The sequence below is a fragment of the Budorcas taxicolor genome, chromosome 3, assembly GCF_023091745.1.
Source record: "Budorcas taxicolor isolate Tak-1 chromosome 3, Takin1.1, whole genome shotgun sequence".
Lineage (NCBI taxonomy): Eukaryota > Metazoa > Chordata > Mammalia > Artiodactyla > Bovidae > Budorcas > Budorcas taxicolor.
Window position 1 is genome coordinate 116,012,824 of NC_068912.1, and position 13,076 is coordinate 116,025,899.

The window sequence follows — 13,076 nt, forward strand, 5'->3', positions numbered from 1 at the left end:
GGTTTCAACAAGGATTCCATGTGTGCTGGAAACAACCTTTGTAACTTACATCCTTTTCTTTCTCCATCTCTGCTGCACTTTTTTGGAAATACTCTTTTGCCTGTTCAAACTGCAAGTCTGAGTGTGAAAGAAAGTGCCTGTTCCTTCCTAATATCTGAAGATAAGCTTAAATGAGATAAGCCCATGATGCATTTGTTAGCAAGGCAGGAGCAGAGTTTACGGTACAAGTGCTGTGTCATTTACCGTAATTCTGTGAGTTCACGGCATTTTCATTTATAATGAGGAGACCGAGGTTCAGAGTGTCAGGGAGCTTGCTGGGGCTCTCACGGTGCCAGGAAAGAGTCTAGAAGCCCTTTTTCAGTGCCTGTCTTACCATTTTGCCTCCCATAGCTTCCTGCTAACAAGTTTAGCCCGTAAAAACTGATTTTCTCCTGTTATGATAAATGAGGATGATTCTGTTATATCAGCAGTGGTGAAAAATAATGATTGTGGATCAAAGCACCCACTCAGAGACCACTGGCCTTCCCATTGGAAAATAAATCGCCCACAGATGCTGAGCATTGATGCAGCGCCTTCCAAAAACTTCAGCAGAAAGCCCCCAGCCACAAATGGGTGGCCACACACCCCACCCGCTACAAGAGGACTGGGGTAAAGTCACGAAGATGCGTGGCCACCGGCCAAGTCGGGGGCAGGTGCCCCACGGGCCCAGGGGAAGAGTAAGATTTGCCTCAGGGGAAGGTCTCAGGCCCATTTCACAGATAAACATCTTACTGTGTTTGTCACGTGGGTTTCCAACTAATGACTTTTTTTAAAAAGTACCGCTTGGTAGAAGCTGATTATCAAGTCCATCTATTACTTCATTACACACATTTCATCCCTGCTAATCATTCCACCCACCTCCTGGCATAGTGAACACTGTGTGAAAAAGATACAGCCTGAAAGTAAATTAGTAGTGGTTGCGCGTTTAATTGGGCTGCCGGTTCAAATCAGCATCTTCGTCATGCAGTGGGTTCGCAGAAAGTTCGAGAAGTGATAGTGGGCTTGTCGGATGCCTGAAATGCTTCCATCTTCCACTTCCTGCGTTACTGGGGCGGTGCCTTTGCCTCTGAGCAATAGCCTGTGACAAGGCTGAGTCAGATCCTCAGCCTCCAGCCAACCATGGACCCTTTCATTAAGAGCCTTCCTGCCGAGGTGGTGACACCAACAGAAAGACAGGTTCAGAAGCACCCAAATTAGAAATCACAACAGCATCTCAGGCATGTTTGATGGGTGTCGGTTGATGTGTGTTCAGAAGTTCAGTGCTAATGACTAGAAAGGACACCGTGCCTCGCTTTGTAGTTAAGAGGACCATCCCTATGATGCCATATCTGTGACATCTTTCCACTAGAAAATAAGACAAGTTCTCTGTAAAAAGAAAACGGATCATTTTTTCCCTAGGAAAAGTTACCTTCCCAACTATAAATGAGTCATTTTGGGGAGACAGGCTATATCCAAGGCATATTATTCTTTTTTTTTTTTTTTTTTTTTCACATTTTAACATCTTTGAAGTCAGAACGCATCATTCAATTGAAATAATTTTAGATTCACAATGATGCACAATTTTTAAAATTTTCTTAATAACTATTAAAGTGTATTGTGGGAACCATCAAAGCTAAGCCTTCTTAAAATGAAAGCTAGTTGTATATTTTTAGAGGATTGTTTAATTTTAACTACTAAAAATATTTGTATTTCTCTCTCCTGCAAGCATTGTGACTTGGTATTGCCAGTATATTCTCTTTGGCTTGACCTCATGCTGAACAGTCGCAACTGCAGATAGCAAAAAGTTCTCTAGATGATGTTCATAGAGCGGATGAATCGCGTAGTTTTTGAGACGCCCCATTGGATCAGATGACTAGACTCAACTCTCTATAGAGAATAAGAAAATTTCACTTCCACTGCGTCAGCTATGTCACTCCGGGTTCCGGGGAAAACGTGGCACCCTCAGCTGGGTCATTGATGGGAATTTTCCACAGGGACTGTCTGTAGACGTGTGGGCAGGGTGTGGGAAGAGCTATAGGGGTGGTGTGGGCCCCCAGTGGGTAACAGGGAAAGGAGGAGCTGGTTATAAGGCCCAGAGGGAGGCGTCTGGGGAAGACCTCCATCCGGGGATGTGTCCTTCAGCAGAAGGACACTTGCCACCTGGTGACCCAGAGGGTGAGGGGCCCCGGAGAAGCCCCTGACCTCCCTGTCCCCATTGCCTCTGGTCCCCTGCCGCCACCTCCCTGACCAAACCCGGTGAGACACCAAAGACATCGAGCTACCCAGGCAGGCTGCCACCCAGGCCTGCCTCCAAGGGCGGGGGAGTGCAGGCGGGGACGAGCTAGCAGAAGCCGTGCGTGCTCGTGCCTCTCCTAGGGCCTCTTACACACCCCTGGGCACATCTGGCCCCTGATCTAACATCAGTGCAGTGGACCGGAAGTCTGTCCCCTGTGACCCTCAAGGACCTGGCCTGAGCCCTGCCGAGGGAGGGGTCGGAGCGCCATGTGTGCGCGTCTGGACCGTCCCCCACCAAGCCCATGAGGGAGCCCCACTCTCTGCCTAGGCTCTCAACTGAGCACCAAGTTTCTGTTGCTGGGCATTTCTTACCTTTGTGGTGTCTTTGTTCAGAAAGTAAAGACTAAAAGTGTGCCTTCATCAAATATTTACGTTGCCTGAAATTCCAGAAACTTTCTGTCCACGTGGGGGCCCTTGGTGCCATAACGATCTTCTTCCCTGACTTCCTGGCTGCCCTGGCCCTCATCAGACTCGATTACAGAGGTTCTTTCCTGCAGAAGAACAGGTCTACACAGAATAGTTGAAAACGCTGTAACCTAAATTAACTAGAATGGCGGTCATCTTGCTGTATTTACAGTTTAAAATGAATGGATTGAATCTCATAAATTATGGGAGTAGCAACTGTGACCAGAGAGTTCCTTCCTGAATATTTTGAGTTCCAGTGTGGTCACTGGGTTCAAATATAACCCAGCCCTCATACGTGCTCAGTTGCTCAGGGGTGTCCAACTCTGTGACCCCCCAGACTGCAGCCTGCCAGGCTCCATGGAATTCTCCTGTCAAGGGTACTGGAGTGGGTTGCCATGCCCTCCTCCTGACTGACCCAGGGATTGAACTTGCATCTCCGCCCTCTGCAGGTGGATCCTTTTCCACTGCACCACCTGGGAAGCCCATAGAGAGAGTCAATATCATAGAGTAGTCCAGCCCCTTCTGGGGTTGGGAGGGGGCTGAGTGTGGAAGAATTGTGAGGTATGAGCTAGTGTGGGTGGCATTGCATGTCGTCTAAGGCAGAAGTGCCCTGGAAAGGCGGGTGTGTGTCTAGGTGTCCCCAGCACTGAGAGCTAAGCTATGTCTTTGGGCGGGCGAGGGCTGACCGCCGTGGTACTGACCTTGGGAGGACCTGGTGCGTGTCCCCCACGCCCTCTGCATCACCGGGCATCAGGCCCCCCACTGCCTACCTGGAGGCTCCTGCGGGTGAGGGTCTGTTCTTTCCATACACACAGTCTCTAAAAATACGTGAGCGTTTTCCAGTTCCGTGGCCCCATCGGTAATGATAAAAACACCTTTGTGATGCCTTTACCTGGGAAAACTAGACCATTCGTGAAGAATGTCAGCAATGGGGCACTTCACTGCTGAGTATAACTTTGAGGGTAAGCTTCTCAGAAACCAGCAGCCTGCAGGCTTCCCATGAAAAATGTGAAGGCGGCATTTAGCTTTAAAAAAAAAAACCTTCTACATCATGAATAGTACTTGTATCCTTATTTCATAGACCATCGGGAACAACGGGACTGAAATATCAGTGATAGTCTCGGTTTTAGATTGAATTTGACTTGCTCAGAATTATTAGTTATATTTAACAAAATGGGTAGGTTCGGATCTGGGGGCTAAACTCTACAGTGATTACAGACCAACCAAAGTGAATTCATAGTTAGGGAGTTTGGGATGGACTTGTACACACTGCTTCATTTAAGACGGATAGCTACTGGGGACCTAGCTGCTTCATGCTGTGTGGCATCCTGGATGGGAGAGGAGCTTGGGAAGAATGGATACGTGTGTATGTATGATGTATGGCTGGGCTGCTCTGCTGTCCATCTGAAACTATCACAACGCTGTGAATTGGCTGTACCCCGATATAAAATTAAAAGTTTTTTTAAAAAAAGAAACGTAAACTCAGATATGGGGAAAGAGGGTGGTGAGCCAGCACGAGGGCCATGAGGGCGTCCTGTGTTCAAACCACGGAAAGGCAGTCCCAGCGCGTCCTGGGTGGCCCTGACGGAGTTCACTGGGACTAGTGGGTGGAACCTTCACAGAAGCGGATTTTGGTTAAGATATTAAAAGGAAAACTTTGTCAGAGCTGGGGCTGCCCTGAGCGGCAAGGTTCCAGGTCCCCCTATGGCAAGTCTAGCACTGGTTGGGCCCCCATAGCAGAACCTAGGTTCTGGAAGGATGCGAGCCCCAGGGGCCCTGGGCTCATGGCCAGAGTCAAGTTGAAGGGCGTGTGCCTGGAAATCCCGTGGGCAGTGGGGATTTTGCAGATCATTAATGACTTGCCATCTTTTGCCGTTGCCTTGGAACTGCCGTCCGTTCTGGATATTCTTCTCATCCAGGGTCCAGGAGAGAGGTTGTCATGGCTGAAACTGTGCCGGTCGTCTCTGCAGCCCCGGTTCCGCAGTCCCGAATCGGGTAGTGCTTGTTCGTTTGGTAACATTCATGCAAGTTTGCATCGGGTGTTAATTTCCCTGTTTCCCCAGTGAAAAGGCAGAAGTAGAGAGAGGTTAAGTGGCTTTCTTGTCCAGGGTCAGGTTGCTGGTAGGTGACAGAACTGTCTCTTGATTCTCTGCCTCAAGCTCTTTCCACCAGGCAAAAAGCAAGTCTTTGAGGTGTGTGGAGCGGCTTTTAAATCTAGGAGTGGGGCAGGCAGAGTAGCTTCCTTGATATTTCTCAGATTCCATGTAAAGACCCTGACTTTCATATGGATCATCAAATTCAGAGGTGGTAGAGCAAAGATGTTTCTTTAAAAATGCAGGACCAGTCTGGATTTACCCAACCTTATTATACAAGAGAGGACTCGGAAATCTTGTTGTTGTTGGGGTTTTTGTTTGTTTCTTGGCATTTTGTTATTGTTTTCTTTTTGTTTGATTTTTTTAATTTCTTTTTTTTTTTTTTTTTTGGTCCCCTTGGGTTCTTGGTGCTTTGTTCTAAAGGTCTCGGAAGGGAATTTATTTTATCCTTCTCATCTCCATCCCTTGGTTGTTCATTCGGGGTCTTTTTAGACCCGTTGCATGGTTGATCGTGGATGAATACTGAAATGTTACTCGGCAGGGGAACGTCACAGTGAGCTGCCCATCGCAGCTGTGCCCACTAAGCCATCTCAAGTGAGGCCTCCAGCATGGCTACAAATTTCATTAACTCCAGTTTGCAGAGGTCAGATGAGACTTGGTCTTCCTCCGTTCTTTCCAAGGACAACCTGAAGTTGTGAATCATTTCATTCTTTCATCAAATATCATACAAGCACAGAGGAAGCTCTGTGTGCTTGGCTCAGTGGGAAACGACAAATAAAAATCAGTTCCTCTCTCACCCCAAGGCACTCAGTGCCTTAATATGGGAATAAGACACACACCAAGGGGACTTCCCTTGTGGCCCAGTGGTTGAGAGTTCACCTTCCCGTGCAGGGGATGCTGGTTCAATCCCTGGTCAGGAAACCGGGAACCAGAGTCCCACATGCCGAGGAGGTACTAAGCCCACTCACTGTAGCCACTGAGCTCGTGTGCTCGACGTGCATCACAACAAAAGAAAATAAGTAAATATATATATTTTAAAAAGATATGCCCCAGGGACTATACCTATGATTTCAGGCAGAATATGTAAGAAGGGCATGGATGGTCCAGAAGAAAGATAAACCAGCAATGAGTTGTAAAAGTCAGGGAGAGCTAACATGTAGAACTTCATGTTAGAGTCTGCAGATTTAATACACAATGGTTATCTTAGTTAATAAAATGCCACAAAAGGCATCACTCTTTGATTAAATGTCATTATTTACAGCAGCCTAAAACCCCAGCGGTAGTGATTGAATTAGTCACAGAACAGTTTCATTTTCACTTTAGTCAGTTAAGTTCAGTCACTCAGTCATGTCCAACTCTTTGTGACCCCATGGACTGCAGCACGCCAGGCCTTCTTGTCCATCAACAACTCCCGGAGTTTACTCAAACTCATGTCCATCAAGTCGGTGATGCCATCCAACCGTCTCATCCTCTGTCGTCCCCTTCTCTTCCTGCCCCCAAGAAAACAGATGTTGCTGTAATTGATCAGTGTCTTTTCATCTTAGGAAGAAAGTTTTTTTTAATTAGTTGATATATTGGAAGACACATGGAGAAGAAATGAAGAATTCTGCAACTTTTTTTCCCTATATACTCATTTTTACAGAAAAGCAGCAGCTGCAGCTGCATGGGGGCTCAGGTTCGCCTGTGCCCATTGGGTGGTGCTGAGTGTCGGGCAGTTTGTTTCTTTTGTTATTTAAGCATCTTTTCACCGTGACACTCTCACCTTTCCTCTGTGGGCACAGTTAACATGCTGGTTGCTCCATGTTACATGCAATGGAGGACACGTGACTGCCAGGAAACATAATGATGACCAGGAACCTGCCTCTATGGGGCCTTTCTTATGGGATTTTGTGTTATTTGGAAGTGGTTCCTGAGGAAGTTCGGAGCAGGCGATGGCACCCCACTCCAGTTCTCTTGCCTGGAAAATCCCATAGACGGTGGAGCCTGGTAGGCTGCAGTCCATGGGGTCGCGAAGAGTCAGACACAACTGAGCGACTTCACTTTCACTTTTCACTTTCATGCATTGGAGAAGGAAACGGCAGCCCACTCCAGTGTTCTGGCCCGGAGAATCCCAGGGACGGGGGAGCCTGGTGGGCTGCCGTCTATGGGGTCGAACAGTCGGACACGACTGAGGCGACTTAGCAGCAGCAGTGGTGAACATCAGAGAAGACTGTGAAAGCTGTCAGGTGTTGCCATCGTGGGTCACTCTTGGATCTCCCACTATGTAAACACTGAGGCAGTGTGTCTACACCTTGTTATAATCTTGGCAGCTGCCTTCCGTGAAAGGAAAGACAGTCAGAGGTCTCCACCATCAACTCCATCAGAATTCCATGATCAACTGTATTTCCTTCTAGCAGTAAAGACTCCTCCATGGAACCTCCTTGTTAATACACTAGTTGGTTAGTGCCTCTGAATCGTTGAACGGAGTGGTTAATTAGAGCGAATGTGAAATGCTGAGAACTATAACATCTTCCTAGATGATTTCCCCACAACGCGGGACCTTTGATGAGGCAGCCAGGTTGCCTGGGGTTCTTTGCCCCTGAGGTGGACATGGTAGGAAACACTGGATATCCTGATGGACTTGCCTACTCCCCACACACCAGATCATTTTTCCTGAGAGAGTTCTCGGGTGGCAACTCCAGCTTCCACAAGAATGAACTTGCTGAAATTGAGTAGATGTGGGCTTACTCTAGACATTGACATCCTAGATGGGGCGCAGTTGACTCAAAAGCCGTCCTGCAGGGTTCAGTCCTTCCAGCACAAACACACAGAAGCTGACGGTGCTCACAGATCCTTTGTGGAAGGCTGCGGGTCGGAAATAAACAAAGATGAGTTGATCACAGCGGGAGAAGCCAGATCAGACGATTCCCATCATGATGAGCCGACAACAAGAGAAGGATTTTTTGGTCTTTTTTTCTTTTTTTTTTTTTTTAAGTACACGCAAACGAAAGCGTTAGATTGAGTTCCATGAAAGCGCATTAATCACCTAGTGCAGGCCAAGAGCCATGCCTAGGACTGGATGGAAGAATGACTGAGGTGGCCCCTGCCTTCAGAATGCCCACTGTCCAGTGGAAAAAGCGGGTCTCTAAACAGACTGTGGCCACTGGAGCAGCCTGTGCAGGAAGCCCAAGGGACCCCAACCTAGCACCTTGGGTCCTGGAGGCAGCAGCGTGAAATACCTGCTGTTCAAAAAAAACGGGAGGAAAGTACAAAAAGTGAACACATGAGAAATCTTGGTATAAGATGTCTTGAGGGCGTCCCAGGTGGCGCTAGTGGTAAAGAACCCGCCTGCCAGTGCAGGAGACGTGAGAGACGTGGGTTCGATCCCTGGGTCGGGAAGATCCCCTGCAGGAGGGCATGGCAACCCACTCTGGTAGTCTTGCCTGGAGAATCCCACGGAGAGAGGAGCCTGGTGGGGCTATATAGTTTCTGTGGGGTCACAAAGGGTCAGACACGACTGAAGCAGCTGAGCACACACACAAGGTGGCTTGGAGCTCCAGCCACAGACACCCCTGGTGCAGTAGGCCACACTCCACTTCCTGCCATACGGACGGGTAGACTTGCCTTCGAAAAGCACAGACTCTTCTCAAGCTTGCTTTCCCCATGTACAGATCTGCTGCAGAGCCCTCCTTTTACTGACCCTAACACTTGGAGTGCTTTTCTGCACAAGCCTCTCACAGCCTCCAGTGTCCATCAGCAGAACCCAGGATGGGCGTTGTCCTTCAGGAGCCCTGAATTGGAATTCTGCCTGGGTGGAGAGGACCCCCCGCCCCCGCCCAAGTCAAACTGACTTTTAGGGGATTCTCAGATAATTTCTCATCTTCTTGATGTTCTCCAAAAAATGGTAAAGCTGTCAGAGTCTTTGGAGGGCATTTCATTAGCCATGAAATCAGGGGTGTGCTATGATCTGCTCAGACCGACGTCCAGGAAGGGCAGGCCGAGCGCTGGCCGCCCGGTGTGTTCTTCGCCATTCGGATGGCTTGTGTCCTTTTTCCCCTTTTGCCTTGCTGCACGTATTTTATCACAAAGGGTACAGGGATGCAAACGGAAGCTGTCATGCTCAGAAGATGGACATGATGGCATGTCTACCTCCCTTGAGTCTCTGCCTCATGCAGCCCCAAGACCCACAGATGCTCTGCATTAGACACAAGCGTCCGGGCATCTTCAGGAGATAAAGGCACCCGGGAGGTTTGTACTCAGATGTTCTGAGTACGCTGCATCTGTGCCCCCGGCCCTAGCAATAATGAAACGAGGCTGTGTTTTATCTCATGTGTAGAGGCGACTTCATTCGTCTTCCTGAAGATATAAAACAAACCAACAAAAAGGATGGAGACGAAATGCAAAATGCAGTCTGTGTAAAAGCAACTCGGCAAATGGGAAATATCAAATAAAAACTCCATGCACTTTGGGTCTCAGTCTGGTTTAGCCGCCATAACAGAACCGCAGACCAGGTGGCTTAAACAGCAGAAAGTTACTCCTTTCCATTCTGGAGGCTGCAGATCCAGGTGCAGGCCCACTGGGTTCTGGCCTGCAGGGTGAGCTTTCTCACCATGGCCTTTCCTCGATGCACGGGAAGCACTCTCTCTCCCCTCCTTGGAAAGGCACTAAGCGTATTCTTTGGGCCCCACCATCATCTTCAGACGTCATCACGCTGGGGGTGACAAACAGCAGATGAACTTTGGACACAGACATTCAGTTCATAAAAGCTGTGACCTTGCCTTCCTATCTGTGGGATTCATGGGTCCGGACCCTCTGCAAATCACCCCCTGTTGTGTTCACTGCCCGCTCCCTCCCCAGGGTCTTGGGTCCCTTGTTGGAATAGGTCTGTAAGCCCCCAGGGAGGAAGCCATGGTTCAGTGACTGCTCTTAAACAGGTGTTACCTCATTGCATCCTTCGTACAACCCGTTGTGTCAGATGGGGAGGTGGCATTATCTACTGTTTTCCCGTGGGGACTACAGTTGGGTGACGTGAAGTGATTTGCCGGAGGCGGGCAGGTCAGTGTGAACTGGGGGTCCGCCTCCGGCCTCTGGGACTCGGAAGTCTGCACGACCTGCCTTGCACCTGTGCTGTTCACCTGGCCAGGCCCTCAGCGGCTTGGGCGTGACGAGGAGGCTTCTGCGGGCGTGGCGCAGCCCTGAGGCTCCTGGAGAGGCTTCTCCCCATCGCCGCCGGGTGCCCACCACCCCCACCACGGCCCTTAAAGGACCTGGCAGCAGCGATTCCTTTACTAGTTTTGAGCTCAGCCTCTTTTCTCAGGACCCCGTTGCGACACGGCTTCTTCACAGAGACGTGGCTCTTGCTGCGCGTGTCTGTGGCAGGGGGTGTACGTTCCAGGAAGGCTGAGGATCACTGCCTCAGATGCTTTACAGACAATTAGAACACGCAGGATTAGAGAACGTCCAGGGGACATGACGTAACTTTTTTTGGACTTAAGGATGTTTCACTCAGAGGCAGTCAGCCCAGCTTTTAAGTTCATTATGAGGACGATGTCCTTTGTGGGCTTTTGGAGTTGGGGAGTGAGTGTGTTTAAGGACAGTCGGAGGGAGGAGGTGAGCATTTGATCTTGCTCCCTGTCATTCATTGGAACCCTGCCTTGGCCTGATCTAAGTCTGATCAGATGTCCGTCTCATCTTGTTGGCGGGTCTGATCTCCAGGCGCTCAACCTCGAGTGGGTGTGGCTTAAGATGAATTCGGTGTGTTTATTTAGGAATCTTTGCTAATGCTCCCCTGCCTTTCAACTCCACCCCTTTCTCATCTCAGACATATAATGGGGCCGCAGGTATTAAACCCAGGATGTTAACCGCCAATGAAAGAAGAAGGTACAGCGAAAAACTTCAGTCATCGCCCCTGAGATGCACACACAACCTAACAAGCCTCCTTTTGTACTCGGGACATGGAGAAAATTGGCCATTTGTCTGTGGGGTAATGGGCTTTGCTGCCGCAAGAGCGTCTCTCAAATGGTTAAATTCAATGACATTATTTCCCAGTTCATGAAAGCGACTGCCGCACACAGTTTAATTCTATTTAATTTTTTTTTAAAGGAGGGGGGGAAAAAAGGCAGGAGGGAAAATGTTTTAGTTTCTCTTCAGCTGATGTCTCCCTGCTTCTTCTTAAAAGTGCCTTTCTAGTTGCCGTGCGGTGATGTGATCATTATCTGCTGCCTCGTCGCCTTGCCGCCTCTCCATGCAGTAAAATCCAAAAAAAAAAAGAGAGAGAGACAGACAGGGAGAGCGTGTGAAGTATGAGTTCCTATCCGAAGACTCATTGCCTGCGATCCGTACCGCTTGACAGTAATGATCTTATTACAGTACTCTGGACCTTGAAGAGATTTCGTGAGGAGAGCGAAAGGACAAGCCTCCGTGTAATCAAGTGGTGCTGAATATTCCACGCGTTTCTGATCACCCGCTGATTGGCCACCGTGCTAGCCCATCTTCTAGTCAATTAGGCATGGCCCCTGTGCTCCTCACCTAGTCAGAGACACTGATGGCTGTTGTCTGGGTTCTGGCAGGCAGCCAGGGGGTTTGAAGCACCACACACGCCGTCCTCCCAGGATAAGCGCTTTTTTCGTCCGAATTGATTACCTTTCTTTGAGTTTTGCCTAATAGCAAAACTGCATTTGGAGAGGGCTTCAGGTGAAAAATGGACACATTAGCCGTTGAGAGCATCCGAACTCCTAGTCGATTTTTTAGGCTTCCCTTTGCCTCCGTCTAATTTCTGTTTAATGAGAGCATGTGGGAGAATGCTGAAGGTGTTTCACGGCACTGGCCGCCAAGCACGCATGTAGCGTGGGGAGGACCACGGGGACGGGACCTGAATCCAGGTGCCGTCTCAAGCTTGGAGAGAGAGAGCTCTTGTTGGTTAGTTTCCGTCTCGGCAAAAAGCTTTAATTAGCTACAGATATTTTCGTCTGTAGGAAAAGAAGTGATGAGTTCTTCCTGCCATCCACTGGCCTGCCTTTAGTCATTGTGAGGAGTGCGTCCACGTGCCTGGGTGTGGTGACCTCTGCTGCCTGTGCCCAGAGGGCTGTCCCCTGTCCCCTCGCCCTCTCTCCAGCTGTGTACCTCCTGTTATCGGTCTCCAAGCATCAGTCGCTTATTTGTGTCTGAATCTTCGTGACTCCGTGGACTGGCAGACTGTAGCGGACCAGGCTCCTCTGTCCATGGGATTCTCCAGGCAAGGATACTGGAGTGGGTTGCCATTTCCTCCTCCAATCAGTCTCCAAGCCTAGTGAGATTTGAAAGGATGGGATTTTTTTTCCTGCCAGAATGATTGCTTGATGCTGCCTATTATGAAACTACTGGTTAAGCACATGTTAATGCATTTGAGAAAAACCTGTCATAAATCAAGATTTTTTGCTTCCTCCAAATTCAGATTCTTGGCGGGTAGAATGTCCGTTGAGTCGGTGATGCCATCCAACCATCTCATCCTCTGTCGCCCCCTTCTCCTCCTGCCCTCAATCTTTCCCAGCATCAGGGTCTTTTCCAATGAGTCGGCTCTTTGTATCAGGTGGCCAAAGTATTGGAACTTCAGCATCAGTCCTTCCAATGAATGTTCAGGGTAGATTTACTTTAGGAAATTCCCAAGGGCTCGGTGCACCCCATATGGGAGCTGTAGAAGGTGGTATCTTGAGTTGCACACGGGGCACCTCGATAACCTGATTTGACTCTTCATGATTGAAGAGTAGGTGTTACAGCTTCGTTCTTTGACTTGTTTTCATTTCGTTCTTTGACTTGTTTTCATTTGGACCGGTCTTTGTGCAGCAGGAATGGTTTTCCTCTTCAGTTGACTCTGCAGAATCAGGGTGTACTGTAGGCAGCCCTGAGGGAAACTACTAGAGTCCTTAACTTCATGTTCTGCATACACTCACACTCACACTCACACACACACACACACGCACACACACAAAGGCACTCATGCACACAGACACACAAAGGCACTCACACACAGACACACAAAGGCACTCACACATAGACACACAAAGGCACTCACACAGACACACAAATGTACTCACACACATAGACACATGAATGAACTCACACACACAGACACACGAATGCACTCACACACACACAGACACACAAATGCACTCACACACACAGACACACACATACAGAGGATTTATTCTTTCTCACTGTCATGGAAAGAAAATAGCTTCCATCAAAATTTAGAGTTAGTGATAAGTCTGTAAAAGAGAAAATCACAAAACAGAAAATCTAGGTTAATCA

At 48.7% G+C, this 13,076-nt stretch overlaps 1 protein-coding gene across 2 annotated transcripts in view; it reads left to right on the forward strand.

Moving 5' to 3' along the window:
• Window positions 1-13,076, forward strand: part of AGAP1 (ArfGAP with GTPase domain, ankyrin repeat and PH domain 1) — a 568,353-nt gene that overhangs the window by 448,335 nt on the left and 106,942 nt on the right. The gene's annotated exons all lie outside the window — the stretch shown is intronic.